This window comes from Delphinapterus leucas, chromosome 13 (assembly GCF_059928025.1).
Source record: "Delphinapterus leucas isolate spDelLeu-1000000601 "Yukka" chromosome 13, BTC_Dleu_Yukka2, whole genome shotgun sequence".
Lineage (NCBI taxonomy): Eukaryota > Metazoa > Chordata > Mammalia > Artiodactyla > Monodontidae > Delphinapterus > Delphinapterus leucas.
This window is the reverse complement of record NC_143141.1, coordinates 6,830,696-6,850,506: the sequence shown is the minus strand read 5'-3', so window position 1 is coordinate 6,850,506 and position 19,811 is coordinate 6,830,696. Positions and strand designations below refer to the sequence as shown.

General features: G+C 48.9%; 1 protein-coding gene across 2 annotated transcripts in view; it reads left to right on the top strand.

Moving 5' to 3' along the window:
* Positions 1–6,306: 6,306 nt before the first annotated feature.
* Positions 6,307–19,811, top strand: part of NPAS2 (neuronal PAS domain protein 2) — a 180,721-nt gene continuing 167,216 nt past the window's right edge. Inside the window, exon 1 of one of the 2 annotated variants that reach the window (XM_022599109.3) lies at positions 6,307–6,425. The gene's annotated coding sequence lies outside the window, so the exon portion shown is untranslated. The remainder of the gene's footprint in view (positions 6,426–19,811) is intronic. The other variant, XM_089922634.1, reaches the window with a different exon arrangement.

Genomic DNA, 19,811 nt, shown 5'->3' with positions numbered 1-19,811 from the left:
AGACAACAGCCACTTGTGTGTCAACACAGCTGTCTTTCTGCCCTGCGTTTACAGGGTGCTTCTTGTGCAGGTTGGAAAAGCGCATGTCTCTGCAGCTGGCCGGTCCCCTCGTGAATGGAGGCTAGGAGCAAATGCCCTACAGAGTGGCAGTGATTTCTTCTATACTGTATGTGCTTTAGCTCTGACTCTACAATTGCTTCTGAAATCTGCTCAGCTAATCGCAGGAGCTGAGAGACACCCCATCCTCCTGGCACATTTACAGCCCACCCACATCTGCATCCCAAGGACCTTCCTTCCTCCATCTCTTGGCATCCTGTGCACAAAAGACTCTTCCTGCATTCAGTTTTCTGCATGCTTTGGAGCCACTGTTCCTTCCATATTTCACAGTCTCACCACCTTCTACAGGCTGTGAAAGGTGGGGTTGCCCCCAAGCAAACAATCTAGTTCCAGTGAGAAAGGCTACATCCCCGGCCACTGCCTTCAGCAGAAGGATGACCAGAGGCAACAGCTCAGCAAGGCCTCCTCCTTGGGCTGGCCCACCCTGGTCCCACTCTCGTGGGCCAAGAGAGGAAAGCTTCGCTGTCACCCAAACTTTCCCTTTCACGGGAGGAATTTGCTTCCTTTCCCAACCTGTGACCTAGAGCCGGCTTGAAGATCACAGATGTTGACAAAAGGACACTCCCATCCAGGCCATTACCAAAGTCCAAACAGTGCCCTTGGCAAGATGCTGAGATGCCGATAACACACGTATGGACCCAGTGATTTTATTTCCTTCTATGTTTTATCAGGACTAAGTGTTGCTCTTTTGCCAACCCCAAGCCTTCATTCTGGAATTCTATTTCAAGTGCTTGGAAGAGAGCTGATTCAAGAATGGAGTAAAGATATTAATAACTGATGTATTGAGAGGAGAACAAGAGAAAACAGAGACAAGAAATGTGCATACACAGAGCAGCACATGCCTGCTTTGGCGCTAGTTCATTATCCAGCAGGATCTCATGGCGAGTGAATGATGCCATGAATATCTTTGTGCTGGCATCTGACACGGCTGAGTGCTGGATCAGGTGGCAGGGAAGGAGCACAGGAGCAGTGGTCTTCAAGCAAAGATCAAACCTTGGTCTGCCACGCATCTGCCAAGAGGCTGACGGTACCTTGAGCCTAAGTCACATTCCTTATCTGTCACCTGGAAATCCTAAACCACTTTTCTTCGGGGACTTCCAAAGATGAAATGAGGTCACGTAAATAACTGGCATGTAAGTATCAGACAAATATTACCTGTTATTACTGAAAGCATTACTTACTAAAATATCACTTTAAAAACCCTCTTATCCAGACAACGGAATATTATTCTGTGCTAAAAAGAAATGAGCTCTATGAAAAGACATGGTGAAAACATAAATGCATTTTAATAAGTGAAAGAAGCCAATCTGAAAAGCTAGATACTGTGTGATTCCAATTATATGACATTCTGGAAAAGGCAAAATTATGGAGACAGTAAAAAGATCAGGGATTGCCAGGGTTTAGTGGAGAGGGCTGGATGAAGTGGTGGAGCACAGAGGACTTTTAGGGCAGTGAAAATACTCTTGTACGATACGATAATGGCATATGCGAGTCATTATACTTTTATCCAAACCTATTGAAGTATAACCCCAAGAGTCAACCTTAATGGAAACTAGAGATCTGGGTGATACTGATGTGTCAGTGGAGCTTCATGGACTGTAACAGACGTACCACTCTGGTGGGGCAGGGGGCAGGGAGTATATGTGAACTCAGTATTTTCTGATCAATTTGGTGCTCACCTAAAAGTGCTCTAAAATTAAATACTATTTTTTCTTTGTTTTGGAAACTAAATTAATTATATTGCATATATACAATAAAATACCATGAAGAAAGCAAACACATATATAGTCTTTGGTTGAACCATATACCATTCTAAGTGCTCTAGATTACATATACTATCTCACATAATTTCCCAACAATACTACTACTATCCCATTTTACAAATGAGACAAGAAGTTAAGTAACATGCCCAAGATGACACACACACACACACACACACACACACACACACACATATATATATATATTTTTAAAGATTCTCTTAGAAGAGAAATAAATGGGACCTAAAATCAAACTTTATTAGAGAAAAGGTACATGAAGGGACTTCCTCAGGCAACTTAACTGTAAGGAAAGATTATTCTCAAGTGCCTATATTGTCAATAGTCTTGCCACCTCTTTTTCCGGTGTGTGTGTGTGTGTGTGTGTGTGTGTGGTGTGTCCTCAGAAGCACTGCAATTAACTAGTGGGGATTAGCTGAGGCTTTAAGGCTCTGTCACCTCCAGGCTCCACCAGCCCAGATTTCTCCCTGGGCCCTCCATGCCAGCTTTGTAAGGGAATCTTACTTCATTCTTTGCTTTGCCAGCCACATGATCTAACAGGCACCAATGCCAAGTCCAGCCCTCACTCTCCCAGGCAAGCTGCACGGGGCCTTGATTCTCTCCTGGTAGCATCCTCAGGCCCAACCTGCTGCAGTGACCGAACCCCTAGCCCGTACTTTTCTCTCGCTATGAAGCTTCTGCAGAACCAAGGCATTCAAATTCTAACCTCAAATTCTAACCAAAGGCAGGTGGACATTCTTGAACCTTTCTTCTCTCATCAGCCCTGGCCTCTGAGTATTCAGTCTCCAGTTATGGGCTCTGAGGTCTCTTCTTCATCCTTATTCTAACCCAACTTTCCCTTCTGCCTCAGTTGCAACAATTGTCTTCCCTAGCGCGATGTTATTCTACTTAATGATGCATAGAATTGTGGGGTTTTTTTTCTTTTTAAGTGAAAACCGCTACTCAGAGGTAAGACTCCATAAAAGGACTTCTGGGCATTCGTACAAAAAAAAAAAAAAAAAAAGAAAAAAGAAGGCTCTTCTGTCTTAAAATTAGTAAAAAACACGAGATGATGTCATCCAGCATAGAACATTGTCCTTGCTGTTTCTCCTAAAGTGTGTGTTTAATTTACCAACTATACATGCCTAATATGGGGCCCTGAGCTAGTGCTGTAGTTCTTGTAACCATCCACACCTTCCACCTGTGTGTAGCACTATATATGGACACTTCTACTGTACATATTTTGAGAATGTAGTTGGCTATTTTTAATTAGGATATGCCACAACTTCTATGAGGGAAAAGAATATCCGATTAGATTGAAAAAGCTTTCAGTTGTTTCTCTGCTATCTTCATAGATTGACATAACCGACTAGAGTGAAACAATTTGATCCTCCCCTCCATAAATATTCACTTTTTGAAAAATAGCTGGGGTTCCTGGACATATCACTGCACCATACACTCAATAAAGCCATGTTCTTTTAAAGGACGAACCACATGAAACTTCAGAATTTCTCCAAATTGGCAATGCAGTTTTGAGATGGTTCCTTTGTTCTATGCTGTACATTTTGAGTAATGCATAGATTTTGATCCAATGAGACTTTGTTATCTGGTCGATGAAAATTTCTAGCAGCAATGTCACCTCCTCCAGAAAGCCCATCCTGATTCTTCTGGACTCATCTTTATCCCTGCCTTTACATTGTAAACCCTTCTTGTACAGACATAAACTGCTATCAAATTTCCCTCCATCCCACACAGGCCAAGCCCAGCCTGATTCATGACAAGCCTTCAACAAATGCCAATAAAAGGAACTGAACTGCCAAATGCAAAGAATGAACAGGAGGTAAACTTCCCTCTTTGACTCTTGTCTACATTTGGGGAAAGGGCATGATGTGCTCTGGTCCTGACTGGGTTCTCTGCTGCAGACTCCACTCCCCCTTATGGTCAGACAGGTGTCCTACCCCAGTGGAATTAACATTAGGAGATGGGACGGCGTCTGGAATAAGTACAGCTACGTATACAACATCTCCATGATCAAAAGGCAGGAACCACACACTTAATAGGATATCCTACCAGGCAACAGGTAAAAACAGACCATAGCAAAAATATTTGTTGCAATGTGGAATTACTTGCTGTGTTATTTCTGTAGGCCATTTGTTTCCTAAAAGATCGTTTAACGATTGTTCAACTAGTTCCCAAAAGGGAGAAGGAGGAGGGAGCTGGAATCGTTTTCAAAGCAAGAAAGGAAGGGAGGTGACTTTAAATTCTGCATTAAATCCGGTTAAAGGCACACAACTTTATCCCTTAGTAGATATTAGTCACGGCCACGCTTTAAGGGCAGGGCAAAACATACTTGGCCGAAGTAAAGGGAGGGGGTAAAAGAACAAAGCAAAATAAAGTTTTAAGATGTTCTCCTTTTGGAAAGGGAGGTACTTCAAGACCACAACGTGCCAAACGCGTCCTCCTCCTTCTTGAAAAGCCCTCCAAGTCAGAAGCAAGCCTAAGAATAACAGCTTCTCAGGATGCGCAAGGCTCCCACAGCTGATTATTTTTCAGGAGGAGAATTAGAAAAAATAATACAAGAGGGAAATAAAGAGAATGACCTACTTTACAGGGGGGAAAAAGGAGCTCTGTGTGAGCGTTTTGATCTAATTGACAGTGCGGCGCTGCATGCCCAAATAAGGCGTTGTGGGTCGGGTCTGCGCGGTAGAGGGTTTGTCTTGAACTCGAGCCGGGAGAGAATAAAGCCAGGGCCCTGGAACCGAGGTGGGGGCCCCGTCTAATGTTCAGAGGAAAGGCCCTAGGAGATTCCCTCTGGCCGCAGAACAGGAGTCTGATGGAAAAGGACCGGTGGGGGCGCTTTCCTCTCCAGGGCTACTTGCAGGAATGTGCGAAGGACCCAGGGACATCCGAAAAAAGGCTGCTGGGCGCAGAGCGCTGCGCCAGGCACTGTACCACTGTGATGTCTGGGAAGGGGGACCTCCCGGGGGTAGGAGACCTCGCCCCTCCTTTGGGCTTCTCGCCAGGCGCCTCCACGTGGGGAACGCCGCCGCCGAGGATGGAGGGGGGTCTGCTAGGCTAGGGGAAGCTTGTCACCTATCCGGGCCTCGGCGGGGCGCGGGGTCTCCCCTTCCCACCCGACTCTGTCTCGGAGCCCAGCAGACTATGGAACAGCAGCTCTTGGCTCCTGGGACTATTTATGTGCACGTGTCTGTGTTCGGTGAAAGCCTCCCTGTTTCCTCGCGCGCGCCGCTCCAGCTTCTCCTTTTCTTGGATTCTCGCCTGTCTCCTCCCACAGAGGGAAAAAAAAAAAAAAAAGGTCACGTATGTTTGGAAAAATATGTAGGTCAGTGGAACATTTCCTGCACTGGTGCAAAATGAGAGGAGGGCAGCGGGGGAGGGGAGGGAGCGGCCGCGTGGAGCTCCGGGTGCGCGCTCCTGGCCACGGTCCCCCACCCCTCGTGCCTCTGCTTAGGAGGGGGGCAATGAACGCGCTCCTTTCCATCCTTGACCCATTTTCCGGACCAGCTACGTTCGCCTTGAAAAAAACAGCGATCATTCCTCCCCAGCAGGCGGTCCTCCGCGAACCACGCTCGCCGGCGTCTCCCCGACCCTCGCCGCCTCGCACTGAGAAAGCGCAGTGGTCGGCGCGCAGAGACGCGCCCGGCGCCCTGGCTGGGGTTCCGCGAGCAGGCCCGCCCCGCGAGGACGGCGTGCAGGGGACCGCGGTGGCGCGCTCGTCCCCCAGCGCACGGGACAGCGGGGTGGCCGCGGGCAGGGCGAGGGTCGGCACGGGGCAGGGGAGGAAGATTCCCTGCCACCCCCATTGACAACTTTGACGGGACCTCAGCCGGCAGCCCCGCATCTGCCGGCCTTCCCTCGGGCCAGTTTCCCTCTAAGCACATCCCCGCCCCCGCCCCGCGCCCAGCCCCGACCCCTCGCCCCCGGCCGGACCCCGCCGCGCGTCCCCGGCAGCCCAGCGGAGGCGGTGGCGGCCTCGGGGCGCGGGTGTCTGCGCCGCCCAGGGAAGCTGGGGGGTCCAGGGGTCCATCTGCCCGTACGGCGCGCAGGGTACGTGGCCCAGGCTGGGTCGCGCGGCCAAGGCCCCGCGTGCGGCCAGGAGAGACCCGGCCGGCGGCGGCGGCGGCGGCGGCAGCGGAGGGAAGGAGGAGGCGGAGGTGGAGGAGGAGGAGGAGGACTGAGAGGAGGCGGGAGGAGGGAGGGGGAGGGGGAAGAGGCGGCCGCGGCTCTCCCCGCCGGCGCTGCGTGCGGAAGAGTTTGCCGCGCGAGCAGCGGGCCTCCCGCAGGAGCCAAGGGAACCCGCGGCGGCGGCGGCGGCCCGGGAGCCGCGGCCGCGTAGCTCCGAGACCCGCAGCCGCGGCGGCGGCGGCGGCGGCGGCGGCGGCGGCTGCTAGAGCAGCGCCTCCCGCCGCCGCCCGGGAGGAGCTCGCCGCGCCCGCTCGCCGCCTCGGCTCCCAGCGGCGGCGGCGGGAGGCGCGTCTTCCCGGCCCAGTCCGCGCCCGGCCCCGCAGGGCCGCCCCGGCCCGCTCCGAGGTAAGGGTCGCACCCCGGGACGCGGGTGGCCCGGGTGGGAGGACGTGCGCGCGGGGTCGCGGGACTCCGTCACCTGCTCGCCGGCGCGGTGGACACGCGGGGTGGGGAGGGACGCTTGGGCCCGGGGCTGCGCGGCGTGGGGGTCGGAGGCGCGGGGCGGTTGGGTCCCCACCCCCAGTCCCGAGTTCCGCGGCGGGGACATCGCGTCCTGCGGGACCGCAGCGGCGGCCGGGCGGGTGGGCGCCGGGTGCGTCTCGCCAAAGAGGCAGAGGACGAGACACCCCGAACCTCAGGGTCTGGGGTGCTCTGAGAGTATCTTCGGGGTGGGCGGAGGCCGTGCCCGGGTAGCAGCCTCGAGGGTCGCCTATTGGCCTCCCCGAGCCCCACCGCGCGCCCCCCCCCCCGGAGCGTGGGGCGCCGCGGACCCCCAGAGAGAGTGCCGTGCGCGCCCCGGGCACCACCTAGGTCGGAATTGGTTCCGGGCCGGAATGGGTGCCGAGCCTGCCCCCTGGACGCCCGGAGAGCGCGTGGCTCAGCCCCTCGCGCCGCCGTGCCACCCGGAGCTCCTCAGGTTGGATGCCAGGGTGTTGTTTTGTTGGGAGGTGTGCCCCCTCCCAGAGGCGAGGAGGGAGGCTTACCTTTGACCTTTCCGTAGAGCGCCGCGGGGTCGGTAACGAGGGTGGTGGTGGTGGAGGGGGGTAGGGACGGGTACCAAGGGGCCAAATTAAAAACCAGCCCCTCTCCTCTGCCTGCCCCTCCTTAACTGCTCAAGGTAAGAAAGTTTGTTTTTAGGCTTGTGGTTCGTAAATAATTAGTAACCAGTTTTGTCGATGAAGCAAGATGGAAACCTTAAAAATACGTACGCACTTCCAGAAAGTCTAAAAGCTCCCAAGGTTGTATCCAGGAGGCTTTAGTTCGGAAAGTTAAAAGCCCCTGAGTTCAACAGGTGTTCAGAAGGGGTCCGAAAGGGGAGAGCTTGGCGAGTTTCGTCTTTTTAGTACGTGCACCTTTGATTCATTAAATTGACTGGTCTGTTTCTTTAAGGTAAAATATTGAGTAGTTATTGACTTAATTAGCAGAAACGAACTGGTCATTCTTGGTTATTTAGAACCCAAATCTTCTTTTCCTTAATAGAAGGGTTTTCCCCATTTGGACTTCCCAGATAATTAGCTCTAAGGCAGTTCCTGGCAGCGTTCAGCCCTGTCCATCCCTCTGTCTGTCGGACACTAGCTAACTCAGTCCCTGATCAGTGAATTGACCAACTCATTATGACTTGCATTAAAACACAGCAAGTTTTAATTGCTTTTCCTTGGGAGGTGCTAGTTCAGAATTCAAGGGCAAGTCGTAGCTGTGTCTTTCTGCCCAGAAGATTTCTTGAAGGAGAAGTTTGCCAAAAATAACCCCCAAATGTATTTTAAAATAACTCCCCAATACATATGATGTTTAAATGAGCTATTCAGGCTTGGGCCACTGTTTTGCAAAAGCAAAAAATCTGTTTGACTGCACAGCTAAACCAAGACCGGTAGAAGTATTGGCATTTCTCAGCAGTCTACCTAAAGATTTAGTTAAAAATAAAGTGTGCACCGTAAAGGTTTTCAGTAATTGTCTTCTCACAGAGAGATGTGGAGTGTGGATTAGAAGAATTGTAAATATGCTGTTTTTAGCCATTTTCTTCTTGGAGATCGATGCCTCTGTTTATTTGCTGATCTGTCCCACTGTAGCAGACGTAGAATCAGTTTTATTCTCACTGCTCCCCGTACTGACTCCCATGGAGGCCAGAGAAGGGAATATATTCCAGAGGAAGTATGTTATTAATAAAACGTTACCCCCCAAAGAGTTAAACATGCCAAGAAAATAACCAAGTGAGGCTTCACTAATTAGTGTGATGAAAAAAATTCCCTGATTGGAGAAGCGAGTGTTCAGATGGTGACTCAAGAATTCATCTTTCTGTAGAAAATGACAATTGTTTTTAAGCTCGTTTGATTCTTGTAAGCGTTTGGGCCCCTTTTTACTATTTCTGGCTATTAAATTATGAAAATGATTTAAAAAATAGTTTAAAATGACGACATCATCTGACGTGTGTCGTTATGAAGTTGAATTCATCTTATTTTTGGAACAATCTTTCTTAACTCTTGGTAATCTTTATAGCTGGCTCTTAGCACTGCTACTCGTTTTTAGGTTAAACATTCAAAGTTAGTGATTTCTTTCAGATTAAAATAACAATGCATACATATGCTCTTTATATCACCACATTTGTAGTAATTTTTCATAAGTTTGGCTTTTGAAACTGAAGCCTCCAGAGGGCTGTCCTTTTTCTTAATTTCTAAAACAAGCATGTATTTTATTCCTTCCGTGAAAAGTCAGTTTTGCCATGGTGATCCAGGCACCGACTGTCCCATGCTGATACCATGCGCAGGGGGGCATCTCTTTCCCAAGTGAGGTCAGATTATGAGGTGTTGAAAATAGCCCAGTGACACCGTATTCCTGGCTTTCTTACAGCAACAGTGTAATTGGCTGCATCAGAGAAGCATCTAATTGAGTTTTGCATTTAAATAGTGGAAATGATATGCATTATTTGCTTACAGAGAGATTTGATGAGCGTGTCCCTGATCTTCATGCTATGTGTAGCAAAGATGGGAGGTCAGGGACCGCCACAGTCATACTCCCCCCAGCATCTCATCCCTCGGAGGCCTTGCTAATCAGTGCTCAGTAATAAGCAGGTGTAGGAAATGAGCTGACTTGTCGATGACAGTTATCCAGAGAGTAGAAGTTGCTGAATGCTAACGGGGCACGCAACTCTGAGTAATTCTAGTTTAAATATGAAGGTGATTAATAGCACCTTAGAGCACTAAATAAACGCTCATTAAATGTGAACATATTTAAAGGGGGAATTTGTTTTTAATGCAGTCTTTATATAAGGCGCTACTGTTTCTCACGGAATTCTTTGAGATTGGGGATCACTTGGCATTTTAAGCAAAGTAATCTCTTAGGTAAAGTTCCCCCAGAGATCACTTGAAGTTTTTTGGGTCATAAGACAATGTGTGGTTTCCGTATGATGACTCGGAATGGAAACGAAAGTTTATCTTCTAGGTTGGTGTGAAAAAGCAAACAAACAAAGGTATGTTAAAAAAAAGTGGAGGGTGCGGAACATCACGTGTCACACTTTATAGTGCGTGGCATTGATTGTCTGGGGACCTTGGGTCTGGGTTGGGACCTGAGATTCCACATTTCTTACAAGATCCCAGGTGCTCCAGAGGCTGTGACACACTAGAAGTTTCTGGAATATTCTTAATTCAGTTCAGCCTGTGTTGACCAAGCATCTATTGCATAGTAGGCCCAGGTGACGGGGGAAGAAAGCACAGGGGTCCAGCCTGCCCTCAAGGAGCTAAAATGAGGAAGGGAGAGTCTTTCTAGACTGAAATGAGACCCTGGAACACCACTCTTCAGCGGTGTGGCCAGAGAGGGGCCGAGGAAAGGGGCTTTTTCTCGTAGGGCTCTCACGTTGGTCATCCTGGATCTCTAGTCTTCTTTAGATGGAAAGCTCTGTGACTCGCCAGGAAATAAAATGCACATATTGAAATCAGACAGACCTGGGGTAGCCTCCCGGCTCAGCTACTGTGTGACTTGGGGCAACTTTTTTTAACCTCCCTGAGGCTCAGTGTCCTGGTCAGAAAAAATAACGGGAAGAATGCCTGCCTCCTCAGGTTGGTAGGATGACCAGTGAAGGACACAGGTAAGGCATAACCAAAGGGATTGCTTGTACTACTGCTGATGGCTGCGAGGCAAGGAGGAGAAGAGGGTCCTAAAAACATTTTCGTGCGTGGTTCACCAATTAGAGATTCCATTCAGTTAATGAGCAAACCCAAGGTCGGCAGTAGAGAACCCCGCCTGGGGATGGAGGGCGGACAGCTGTGCAAGTTAATGGGATGCACCGTGGAATGATGGGAAGCACCCGCATCTCCACTCTTCCCCTGCAGGGCCCTGGCTTCTGGCGAGCCTTGGTGATACTCTTCTAGCAATATGTTTACCTGAGACTGTACCTGGTACTCACCCTGTAGGTTCTGTTGATCAAGACCGACTGGTGTTTGTGGCAGTCAGGCACAACTTAAAAATATGTTTTGGAGGGAAGGGCATTGGTGTGTCCCTGGCCAGGCCCTTTTAAGGGTCAGAGCCATCCGTCAGCCCTTAATCTGAGCTCCCTGAAGGCAGTGCGGGGCGGGTGGGAATTCACCACCCAGCGATTTGTTGTTGTTTGTTGTACGCAGGCCTCTCACTGTTGTGGCCTCTCCTGTTGTGGAGCACAGGCTCCGCACACGCAGGCTCAGTGGCCATGGCTCACGGGCCCAGCTGCTCCGCGGCACGTGGGATCTTCCCGGACGGGGCACGAACCCGTGTCCCCTGCATCGGCAGGCGGACTCTCAACCACTGCGCCACCAGGGAAGCCCCACCCAGCGCTTTGTACTTCATGCTCTGAGGCGATTGCTTCCTCCTGACGTCTGGGGAAAATGGATGTTCCAAGGGAGCGGTCTCCTTCACCCTGATTTTAGGAGGGGTAGTCTGGGTAGCCCTGTAAATACTTCAGCCCACGCTGCTCCTATGTGTATGTTTGAGAGTTCCACTTATTATTTGCAAAGGAGATTTCTCTGCGCCCATTCCTACCCCATGCCCTGCCCAAATAAACCTTGAAAGCCAAGTGCAAGAGAATGTTAACGGCCTGTGTGACCCTGTGATATGCGTGAGGGAAGTACAAGTAGAGCAGTGATTGGAGCCAAAGCAGACCTGGGGGAGGGGGTGTGGTAACAAGGGAGGGAAGGCGGGGCAGGGAGCATCTGAACACTTAAAATGGAGATCACAGCAGAGGTGGGGCCCGAGGGTAGGAGGTGGGACCCAGGGCCCTGACTTTATGCATTTCACTACTTTGCTGAAGGCAGTGGAGGGTTATGTCCCAGGTCACTGAAAATCGTCTGGGCTTCCGGTGGACACAAGCCCTCCTAAAGGAAGGCAGGTGACAGAGCTGAGCTGCGCGATACTTCCAGCCTCTTCTGAACCCAAAGTGGCGCTGTGCAATGTCTCGAGGTATATCTGCGCCCCTTTGAAAGTCAAAATTCTGAGAACTGGAGAACATTGTAAAAGTTATTTTTCTGTTATGAAAGTATACTTAATTTTTGGCAAATGTAGAAAAGACTGAAGAAAATGAAATTACCCACAATCTCGAGGTGTTTCTCTTCAGCGTTTTTTCTATGCATTAGAATTTTTTTTTTTAATGTTAGATTTTTAAAAATAATATAATCTTTTAAAATTTTCAAATAATCCACAACTACTTCTTAGTGAAAAGAAAAAGATCTGCTTTGCTGTCTGGTCCTACCTAACCATCACCCCCTTTTTTCTGCTGGGTAGAAACCTGATTTCGTTCAGCAATCAACCCTAGTCCATATGTCTCAGGGGTAAATCCTGATTGGCTGAGCAACCAAATCCTGATTGGCTGAGCAACCCAAACAGGGGCGGGGCCTGTTGTCCTTGCCAGTGATTGGCTCGAGGTGAGCAGATGGCCCTCGTCTTTGCCAATCAAACGTGAGGGTGGGTTACTGGAGGGCTTCCCTGACTCTTAAAAAGAGGCGTGGGAGGAACTGGCAGCTTTTCTACTTATGGACACAATGCCTGTAAGTGGGGCAGCCGTCAGCCATCAGAGCAGGCTGGGCCAGGTCCCAACTGACCTGGGGAAGAATGCAAAGGTGAAGAATGGGGCCTCCACAGTGCCCTTGACCTTCCGAATTACCCAAGAGGAGTCTCTGATTTAGGACGTTTGGGAGATCCTGAAACCTTCCTGACCCCTTAAAGCAGGTTGAGTTGGGTTTTTTGTTAGTTGTAGCCAAAAGCATCCTGACGCATCCCACAGCTCTCCACCCTTCTCAGGAGGTGATTGCTGTTAGCCATGGGGGTGTAACCTGCTAGTCATTTTCGCTGCATTTACATATATACCCATATCTGTACATTTTCTTTTTAAACCAACAGAACTAATTCTATGCGTTTTATTTAGTGACTTTTTTTGTGTGTGGCATGAGGTGGTTTTTTTTGGTCATTTCTTATATCTATTCTTTTTAAAGGTTCCATAGTGATATTCAAAAGTATGGCTGACACATAATTCATTTAACCCATTCCCTACTGTTAAACATTTGTTGTGCTTTGTTTCCACTTCTTGACTGTTGCACACAGTGTTTGTATTAACTTCCTGATCTGTATATCTTCAGGTACATTTCAGATTTTTCTCAGGGACTACCAGTGGAGGATTCCTGGGTAAAGGGGCACACCTCTTTGAAGGATTGATAGATGCTGCTAAGGTATATGGCTAAAACAGTGTGGAAGGGTGCTGTGTCTCCATGTCTTAACCAAACTCCAATGCATTGAACGTTCCAGGTAAACATGATTTTAATGGCCATGTAATAGTCCACGATAATTGTTTTTGGAGTGTCTCAGTGGTTTGTGAGGACACACAAGAGAATATTTGAAATGGAGGCTCTCCATGAAAGCTAACTAGACATGATCAACCTTGCAGTAATCTCCAAAGAGTTCTGAAGTGGTGTTAGGAGACACACCCCTCCAGTGATCTGTTTCCAAGGAGACTTGGAGGAGACAGTCTACCAGACCCTCCTCAATCCAGTCAGACAGTGGGCTGCCCAAGCGTTTCTAAGGAGCTTTGTTGTTTCTGGGATCCACAGAGTTTTTACTCTGACAGACGTTCTATCTCTGCATATACAGGAGTCATTTAAACAAAGACTTTGTGCATTTCACGAAGCAGAACTGAAATATGAGTTTGCTGTATGAAATTTTCGAATTCTGCGAGAGAAGACAGGAAAGCAAATGGGATGGATGAAACACATAAAACACGTTAATCACATTTTTTCGCCTTAATTCAGAGAAGAAAATCTAATGTTTCAAGGAAGTTCTCAGGGACAGGGTAATTCCATTTCGAGTCTGGTGCCTAATCATTGATCCTCACTAATAGCCCATTTCGGTGAAATTCAGATTTATCTTTAGTGCTATCTACAGAATACCAGTATTATTTCAATTTCAGAACTAGAAGGCTTCAATTTTTCCTCTGTTCCGTTTTGCAAGGTTAAGGCCTATTTAGAAATAGGCAGCATGGGACTTCCCTGGTGGCGCAGTGGTTGGGAGTCCGCCTGCCAATGCAGGGGACGTGGGTTCAACCCCTGGTCCTAGAGGATCCCACGTGCCTTGGAACAACCAAGCCCATGCGCCACAACTACTGAGCCTGCGCTCTAGAGCCCGTGAGCCACAACTACTGAGCCCACGTGCCACAATTACTGAAGCCCACGCGCCTAGAGCCCGTGCTCCACAACAAGAGAAGCCACCGCAGTGAGAAGCCCACGCACCGCAACGAAGAGTAGCCCCCACTCGCCGCAACTAGAGAAAGCCCGCAGGCAGCAGTGAAGACCCAGCGCAGCCAAAAAATTAATTAATTTAAAAAAACCTGTATGCCCTTAAAAAAAAAAAGAGAAAGAAATAGGCAGCATGATAGATGTACACATCGCAGAGTGAACAGTCAGCCTGCCTGTTGTCAGAGTGGGGGAAGGGTTAGACATTGCCTCGCAGCCTGAGAAGTCTTTGGGAGGAGGTGGGTTGGAGTGAGACAGGGAAGAGCCCATCCGGCTGCTGAGCTGATCCAACAAATCATGGATTTTCCACCTCAACGCCCCCATTTGTACCATCTACAAAGGACATGGCCTGAGGGGAAGGGTCCAGGGGAGGGATAGATTGGGAGTTTGGGATTGACAGGTACACACTACTATATATAAAAATAGATAACCAACGAGGAACTCTGTTCAATATTCTATAATAACCTAAATGGGAAAAGAACTTGAAAAAGAGTACAGGTACATGGGGACTTCCCTGGCAGTCCAGTGGTTAAGACTCTGCGCTACCACTGCAGGGGCATGGGTTCAATCCCTGGTCAGGGAACTAGGATCCCGCATGCCAAGCTCCGAAAAAAAATAGAAAAAGAAAAAGAATAGCTACATGTATATGTATAACTGAATCGCTTTGCTGTGCGCTCGAAACTAACACAACATGGTTAATCAACTCTACTCCAGTATGAAATTTGGAGTATAGTTGGCTTTGGGCTTCTCACCGCGGTGGCTTCTCTTGTTGCAGGAAAAGAAAGGAAACTAAAAAAAGAGAATTCCTCAAAAAAAAAAAAAAAAGAAAAGGAATTAAATTAAAAAAAGACATGGCCTATGGTGTCGTCATCATTTACGACATAAGATGCCTGTTTCCCTGGAGATCATGTTCTACTAAAACTGTGAACACAATTTTAAACCCCCAGTATTGGGGTGTGTTTGTGGTGGGGTGGAATGTTGTCAAGAGCAAATTGTTGTGTCGCTCTGGGCTATCAGTTCCTCCAAAGACCCAAAGCAGAGATTACTCTTGACCTCACCAAGACGTTCTTAATGGTCAGGGAGGATTTTATTTCTAAAACCCTCCCTTCCCCTTTCTTTACGTTGACTGTCAGAGAGAGAAACTCATTCATAGCAAATTTGCATAGGGGTTTTGTCGAGGTTTTACTATCTCTCCAGCTAGAGAACTTTCTTCTATTGCCGATCCTGTGTAGCCCTTGGCTGATAATAATCACTTGGATTTATGGCCCAAGACAAACTGATTTCATTTGAGGTTAAGAGAGCTTCTGATTTTTGAGCCACTTTTGGGACTTCCCCCCAGTGTGTCCACTCCAGCCTCTGCCTCTCAGCTCTCAACACTGAGGGGCCGAAGCAGCCTCGTTCTGCCTGGTCCTGGGATCCTGGAAGCACTTGTCACCCCGCCACAGTCCCTCTTTGGGAGTCTGTCACTCACCTCCACGCACCAGGTTTACCAACATGGGGTGGCAGCTCAGAGAAAACCTCCGCCCTGTGACTGTCACCTTTACTTTCATTGGATCTGGAAAGGCTCCACGTTTGGAGGCTGTGTCCGGGGGAAGCCCAAGACCCCTCGATTTGAGAGTTAAATGCAGGTGGCCTTGATGAGCACAGACCCCCTCCCCTGCATCTCACATCCCCGTCCTGGCTTCTCCACCAGCTCGGGTGTGCGTTCTCACCTTCTCGGCCGTCGCTCACCCCTCAGCGGGCTGACTCTCGGTTCTCAGAGCTCTGAGCCCTTCGCTTACAGGATGCTTCCCGGCAGGGCTGCAGCCGTGACTCTCTAACAGTTCGGTTTGGACCCGGCGTCCCGGATCATTGCCCTGGTCCACATGTGTGCGTGTCATTCTTGTGCCTGAGCCTGGGCTCAGGCTGGCCTGCGAGCCCCCTTGCACCCCACACCTCGTGCAGGGCCGGCAGGTGGGCGATCACAGGGCTCAGTGGAAGAAACGAGAGTAGACCGTGGACGCTGACGTAATCAGCTCAGCAGTGTCCGAGGAAGCTCGACGCGGCTTCCTGCGCAGGGGCCGCCGGCAACTCAGGCCACCTCCCCACCTGGGGGCAGCTCATCACTCATCTTCATCCTGGATGTCCAAGCTCTTCCTTGGGAGGTTCTCCCGGCTGGATCTGCCCTGGCAGGTCCTCAGCCAGTGCCTCTACCTTGGCTGCCCGGGGCCAGGCCACCATCCCCTGTGCTCTGAGAAGACACCCACGTCTGGGCAGTGAGACATCCGCCCAGCTTGTGCCCATTTATCTGGACCTGTGCTGTCGGGTTCATATGGAGTTACTGGGTGGGAGTGGCCTGTTTCTCCCCTCTCTTATCTCCCCGCCGGCCTCGACTGGTGGCGTTCTCCAAGCACGCAGGAGAAGCTGCAGCTAGCCAGCTCCAGAGGCTGGGATGGCCCCTTCCTGCAAAGACCTGGGAACCTGTGGGGCGTGCCTATATTTTAAAAAGAAGAGTAGTTCCCTCTGTGTTCCCAGTTTCTCCAAAACTGTGCTGTGTTTGCACTGGTCAGCTGTTCAGAGTGGCCAGCTGTCTAACCTCTGCTTTGTGGACCAAACCCTGGTTTCCGTCGTGCCACGTGTCTACGTTCTTGTCTCTGTAAAGCAGCAGAGTCTCGTCCCTCAGGTTGTGGGGTGGCATCGTTAGGAGGAACTCACTTGAGGCTGTGTTTGTACTTTCTAACATCTCAGGTTGGCAGCTCCTGTATGTGTATTGCAACCTGTTTATATGAGATACTTGTAAAAGCCTGCAGCCTTTTTCCCCCATGTGGCAGCATTGACCTCTGACCTGATTTTAAATCCCAGCATGGGGTGGCCATCGCCATATGGGTCAGCAGCATTTTTTTCTTTTTTTATTGAAGTATAGTTGATTTACAATGTCGTATTAGTTTCTGGTGTACAGTGGAGTGACTCAGTTATACATATATAGACATTCTTGTTCATATCCTTTTCCATGATGGTTTATCAGAGGATATTGAATAGAGTTCTCTGTGCTCTACAGTAGGACCTTGTTGTTTATCCCTGCTCTGTATACTAGTTTGCGTCTGCTAATCCCAGACTCCCAATCCATCCTTCCACCATCTCCCTCCCCGCCTTGGCAACCACAGGTCTGTTCTCTGTGTCTGTGAGTCTGTTTCTGTTTCACAGATAAGTTCATGTGTGTCCTATTTTAGACTCCACATGTAAGTGATATCACATGGTATTTGTCTTTCTCTGTCTGACTTGCTTCACCTAGTATGATAATCTCTAGGTCCATCCATGTAGCTGCAAATGGCATTATTTCAGTGTTTTTTATGGCGAGTCAGCAGCATTTGACAGTGACTTAGTGAAGACAGCTTGTGGCCCGCAGCGGAAAGCCCTGACACCCTGCCTGACACGGTCGCTGTGGCCAAGTGACCGCGGCAAGTCACATACACACCAAAACTCAGTCTCTTCGTCTTAACAGGGAGGCATTGACACTGAAGGGGGAAAACCAAGAGGAGAGAATGTTTGTGAAAGAGTTCCATAAAACTGAAGAGTTGTAGTACTCTTCTTATTACTTGCTGTTGTGACCAGCTCGTCGTTCAAGCTCCTCCATACCCAGCTGGGTAAACGCCAGCCCCAAGGTGACTTCTTTCTGAATGAAGTACTCGGTTTTCTTTCACACAAGGTACACGCTAGCAATTAAAAACACAATATAGGCCAGTGTTCTCTTGAAAGCTAACGTCATGGGAAAAAGTGAAATCCTTCAACTATAGAAGCCAAACACTTGGAACATCTTGGCAGTGTCTTGGGGTTGCAGTTTGCTTTCGAAAGCTTTTGCCATTTATAAGAACAAAGTAGCCTGATAACATTTGGTGTCTGAAAATTCAAACTAAATCAAATAGACTCAGCATGTTCCCATGAATTCTAAGATTTTATGGGTTGTGTGGGGCATTTCACCACGATAAACGTGATGTGCTATTTCTTGTGACCTTTTGTTTCTTTCTAAAGAGGGTTGGCCTGTGGCATTGGGCCTCAGCTCTGACCACCCTGGAAGAATCCTGTGGCTTTCCTCCTGGGTCCGAATTCCGTACAGAGCAAGGGTCTCCTGATTTTCAGTGGAACCAGGAGTTTAGTCTTTGGACTGGACACACACAAATATGCCGATTCTGGTTAATAAGTTGGTTTTCATTGTGGAGAACTGTGTGGAGGTTCCTTAGAAAACTAAAAATAGAGCTACCATATGACCCAGCAATCCCACTCCCGGGCATATATCCAGAGAAAACCATAATTCAAAAAGATACATGCACCCCAATGTTCATAGCAACACTATTTACAATAGCCAGGACATGGAAGCAACCTAAACGTCCATTAACAGATGAATGGATAAAGAAGATGTGGTATACACACACACACACACACACAATGGAATATTACTCAGCCATTAAAAAGAATGAAATAATGCCATTTGCAGCAACATGGATAGACCTAGAGATTATCCTATTGAGTGAAGTAAATCAGAGAAAGACAAATATATGATATCCCTTATATGTGGAATCTTTTCTTCTTGTAAAAGGTTTAATTTTATTTATTTTTGGCTGTGTTGGGTCTTCGTTGCTGTGCGCGGGCTTTCTCTAGTTGTGGCGATCTGGGGTTACTCTTTGTTGCGGTGCGTGGGCTTCTCATTGCAGTGACTTCTCTTGTTTGCGGAGCATGGGCTCTAGGCACGCGGGCTTCAGTAGTTGTGTGCGGGCTCAGTAGTTGTGGCACGCAGGCTCTAGAGCTCAGGCTCAGTAGTTGTGGTGCACAGGCCTTGTTGCTCTGCAGCATGTGAAATCTTCCCTGACCAGGGATCGAACCCATGTCCCCTGCATTGGCAGGTGGATTCTTATCCACTGCGCCACCAGGGAAGTCCCATGGAATCTTAAAAAGTGGTACAAATGAACTATTTACAAAACAGAAATAGAGTCACAGATGTAGAAAACAAACTTATGGTTACCCAGGGGGAAAGGGAGGGATAAATTGGGAGATTGGGATTGACATATACACACTACTATATATAAAATAGATAACTAATAAGGACCCACTGTATAGCACAGGGAACTCTACTCAGTACTCTGTAATGACCTATATGGGCAAAGAATCTAAAAGAAAAATGGATATATGTGTATATGTAACTGATTCATTTTGCTGTACACCTGAAACGAGCACAACATTGTAAATCCCCTATACTCCAATAAAAATTAATTTAAAAAATAAGTTGGTTTTGAGATGGAAGGAAAGGACCTACAATGGACTGAATATTTGTGCCTCCTCCAGAATTCATATGTTGAAACCCTGATCGCAATGTGATGGTGTTTGGATGTGGGACTTTGGGAGGTGATTAGGTCATGTGGGTGGGGCTCTCGTGGATGGGATTAGTACCCCTATAAGAAGAGGCCAGAGAGCTCGGTAGCCCTCCTTCCACAATGTGAGGACACAACAAGAAGGCCCCCACCTGCAGGTGGCAAGTGAATCCTAACCAGAACTGACCACGCTGGCACCTTGATCTTGGATGTCTGGCCTCCCGAACTGTGAGAAATAAATTCTGTCGTTTAAGCCACTCAGTCTCTGGTCATTTGTTGTAGCCGCCAGAATGGACTGAGACAGGACCTCAGAGATCATCCAGCACAAGGTAGCTCACCTTTTCCAGGTGAAAATTAAGAGGTTCAGAAAGCAAAGGGGCCTCTCCCTGCTCCTGGAGCCCCAGGTCCTGCAGCCAGGCAGACCTGCTGACCCTTCCAGGAGGTTCTGTGCTTCCCTTTTTCCCTGAGACCTGAGGATGTTGCTTCTCAGCTGAAATCCAGCCAGTGCAAGGATGAGGCTCTACCCAGCCTCGGCCAGTATGCTCACGCCTGGAAGTACTGGGAGGGGGAATGCCAGCAGCTTGAACGGGTCAGCCTCCCCCCAGATCCGTCCTATCTCTCGGAGCACCACGCAATCTGCTCTTCAATGT